The sequence below is a fragment of the Teleopsis dalmanni genome, chromosome 1, assembly GCF_002237135.1.
Source record: "Teleopsis dalmanni isolate 2A chromosome 1, ASM223713v2, whole genome shotgun sequence".
Lineage (NCBI taxonomy): Eukaryota > Metazoa > Arthropoda > Insecta > Diptera > Diopsidae > Teleopsis > Teleopsis dalmanni.
In genome coordinates, this window is record NC_051846.1 from 220,855,099 (window position 1) to 220,859,723 (window position 4,625).

Genomic DNA, 4,625 nt, shown 5'->3' on the forward strand with positions numbered 1-4,625 from the left:
TTTCAAAATTTGTTTTTAAAATGATAATTTATTATAAATTTGCAGCCTATAAGATAACTTATCTTGTTTAATTTTTAGTCAAATTTTTCTCTTTTATTTTTTACGTGCGCCATCTAACGCACCTTTGCATCCCGAGTAAAGCATTTTGTTTCATTAGCCTGTGGACATTTTGTTTCATTTATCTATGGATTAAAAGATGTACTTTTTAATCCGAAAATTATATGTAGTGATTTGGTGTTGCTAACACAAAATTAACAGCGAATTGTAATTCAGCAGTAGCTTCTTCAATTTTTTCTTCGACTCTCAAAAGAGCTGCACCATATGCAAATGAAGCGGTAATATATTGATTTGAAGCCGGTAGGTCAGATGTATACACCGGATATAAAAGTAGTACAAGGAAACTACTTTGTGGCAGACTAGCACTGATATCTTCATGATTTTAAGAACAAACATGAAAACATTTTTAACCCCAAATTATCTATCTTTAAGATACGAAAAAAGAATGAAATTTATTTTAATTTCAGTAGCAAATTGAGTGCCACACTTTGGCAATTGTATGCACAACTCTGTAAACTTGGTCAATAGTTGAGTGGCATTTTCCAAATCCAAACTGGTTTGTCTATATATTTAATAAAAATAATCAGATACCCCAGCAAAATAATAACACACAAAAGGAAATTGGCGTTACAACCTATGTCGTTATTAGATCAAAATCTGGCAATTTCTTTAAAGTTAATTTTTGTATTTCGCGTAGCATTTCCTTTGTTGTGACGGGAGTTATAATCATTTTTTTTCTAACCAATCTATTCATTTAGTATGTTTATTAGGGTGGTTCGAAAACAAAATTTTTTTTTGCCTCTAGTATAGAGTAGAAAACTGTAAAAAAATAAAAATGATCAGTTGATATATTTCGTTCGCGCATCGTCTCCAAAAGTTGGCAAAACTTGTAACGAACCTTTCTGGCCGGGGTTTTACTCGCCGGATTCAAGGTTCAGTCCTACAATAAATTTATTTGATAGGAACAGTGGAATACGGTGGATGGTGACGTTGGTACGGTGATATGGTTTGAAGAAATGTGAATTTCTTCTCTATACAATGGATTTGACGTAGAAATGTTAATTTCGACGCCCCTGACAAAAGGTTTGAAGAAATGTGAATCTCTTCTTTATACACTGGATTTGGCGTAGAAATGTTAATTTCAGCGCCCCTGACAAAAGGTTTGAAGAAATGTGAATTTCTTCTCTATACAATGGATTTTGGCGTAGAAATGTTAATTTCAGCGCCCCTGACAAAAGGTTTGAAGAAATGTGAATTTCTTCTCTATACAATGGATTTGGCGTAGAAATGTTAATTTCAGCGCCCCTGACAAAAGGTTTGAAGAAATGTGAATTTCTTCTCTATACAATGGATTTGACGTAGAAATGTTAATTTCGACGCCCCTGACAAAAGGTTTGAAGAAATGTGAATTTCTTCTTCATACAATGGATTTGGTATGGGTGCTAATACTCATGTGGTATTATCACCTTACCGCGTAATTTACTAACGAAAATTTGATTTCGTTATGAACAATAGAGTAATAGAAATTTATATTTCTATTACTATTAACGAAATGTTAATTTCGTTATTAATTATGATTTTTAATAGAAATGTGTATTTCTATTAAAAATAAAAAAAAATAAAAACAAAAGAGAAATCGAGATGTAAATTTCGATTCTTGGTGTTTCAGCACATGTAATATAGAGCGACCTGTTCTTAGCTCGCTGTCTTGCTGAATCCCCGTCTACTGCGTTTGCTTCGCCTTTTATACTTGTGATGTGCGAAGCAAGCAGTATCTTTGTTCTTGTGATTTCAACGGTTCGTTGTTTACAAGTTTCTTTCTATTGTTGTTTGTTTTCTTGTTGTTTATTTTGTTTTTATTATATTTGTGTTGTTTGGTATTATTTGTGTAGTAAAATTTAGTTAGTGTAAATTTTATGTTACAAACTGATTAAATCGAATATTTTCAAAATAATTTTACTATTATTAGTATAAATACAATTAATACGGTTTAACTATTCGTGTTCAGTTTAAATTCCAAAATATTAAAATAAAATAACAAACCACTGATATAATAATATTAACCTGTTGCCCAATATCATCGCATAATAACACGCGTAATTTTCGCGTCTTTCTTCATATTTCAAAATGACGACATTTGCAAATTGTAACTGAATATAAATGCATCGCACAATGGTCTATTACCGTAATATATTGTTTTAACTAACAGAAATACAAATATTATTAAACATCAATCATAGTATAAAGTATACCATTCGCAATTTACTTAAAATATTCGAAATTGTCCATCCTTTCCCTAGCCAACCAACCATCTAAATAGGGTGTGTTATTAATTTTGTTTACATGTCATATCAAACTACGCAGCTACCCATACGAATGAAGTAAAGACCTGACTTGTCCGAAAAATCAGGCATGTTCGATCTTGATAAGAGTTTTGCTCTGATTGAATCATTCCTTGCACTTTATCCGCAAACTGTATTGGAAGTTTCAGCCACAAGTTTTATGCACCTCTTGACTGCTTGCGCATGACATGGATAATTCTTAAAATCTAGGAGTGTTTCGGACTTTTGTTTACAAATACCTTCAATTTCTTATTAATTACTTCTCGTAACAAAGGTGTAAGTGTCAATTTGCACAACTTACAATCAATAATTTGTGTAAAATCTTCAGCTTTAAAATTCAACTTTGGCAATAAAAATTCTATAATCGCTTTTTCTTTGAATTGCCTTGTTTTAAAAATTCTTTCGCATTCAAGTTGTCGATTTTTCTTTCTTGTCTACAATGATTGCTGGAAGTTCTCCTGCGTGCTTCTGGTGACTTGGGATGTTGATCACTAAGTCCGATGACTTCAAATGTCGATCCCTAACTGCCTTTGCTAAGCAAATGAGTCGTCTTATATACGCATTTGAAAAAACTGTAATGTAGCGCAAAGCTTAGTTTACAAGCATTTTTGTCGCCGTTTCTGTTTTGTGCTTTCGCCGCAGATCTTTTAATGATATGCGCGCGAGTTACAATTACTCACCAAGCCGCCACCCAAGATGACACCACATAAATTATCTTAAGAATATTCATTATACTCTCATTGTATTTCTTTTCTTATATATATAAAATGCTTAATCTTTTATTATTGTTTATTTACTTATTGTATTTTATTTTACTTAGTTTCTTATTACAAAATTTATTATTGCTTTTGTATACAAATATTTAGTATCGTATTTTCTCATGTCAATGTACTCATATTACCACATAAGTCACACTTATGTTATTCGACCTAGAAATAAAAAAAGCCGCACATAGGCAAAACAGTATTACAAAATATCCGCTAATAATAAAAATGCAAGTGGTAGAAATTTCGAAAGTAACCCACTTACGAAATTTCTACAACAACAACAATACGTTGCATTCCTAAGTAATGTTTAGGAAATGCAACAGATATTCAAGTGGAATTTTGTTTATGTGCAATAAATTATTTTTGGGTCACAATATCGATTAGTATTGAATGTAAATTTTGAATATATAAATTGTACTTATAAAATTTTTGGTTCAGAATAAATTTGTCTTTGAAAGTATACACAACGCACCGTGTTTTATTTAATTTTTCTACACTGAGTTAAGACCGAACCTTAACTGGCGCAGTCGACGCGGAACGGAATAAAGTGTAAAAAAGTGACTAAGTGAAATCGAAAAAATATATAAATAGAAAAAATAATATAAAATATTAGCACGTGAAATAAATTTATAAATTCATCGAACAGTAATTTTAACGGTTTCATTCTCTCGTATTCAAAAAGAAAAAAAAATCTGTTAGTGAACAAACGCTTTGGGTATTGACCCTTAAATTCCGTAAAAGAACCTTAAAAACAGTGCTAAAGGAAATAACAATAAACGTGTGATTTGTGTAATTTGGAAGCAAATTTTTCTCAACATCGCAGGACACCTTTTTCATCAACTTTAAAAGAAGACTTTAATTACATCGCAGGACACCTTTTTCATCAACTTTAAAAGAAAACTTTAATTACATCGCAGGACACCTTTTTCATCAACTTTAAAAGAAAACTTTAATTACATCGCAGGACACCTTTTTCATCAACTTTAAAAGAAGAATATAATTGTATCACAGGACCTTTCATTGACCAAATTTAAGAGAAGGCTAACACTGGGTAAAAATGATGATAATATTTCCTATTTTTGGATGCATGTAAGTTAATATGTTCATATAACTAATATAAATTAAATAATTAAATAATAAAAAAAAATAAAAATAAAAATAAAATAAAAAGGAATTAAATGAGGCAAAGTGAATTGTTTTTTGACAAATTGAAATTATCATTGTGACCGAAAAGCTTCCGGAAATTTTAAATAAAACGCAAAATTCTTAATCTTCATCAATATTTATTTTATCTCCTTCAAAATATGCTCCATTAGAAGCGATACACAAATGCCAACGTTTCTTCCAATCATCAAAACATTTTTTATAGGCGCTTTCCGGTATGGCTTTGAGTTCCCTCTGCGAATTCTGTTTTACGTCTTATATGGATTCAAAACGCGTTCCTCTGAGTGGTAATTTG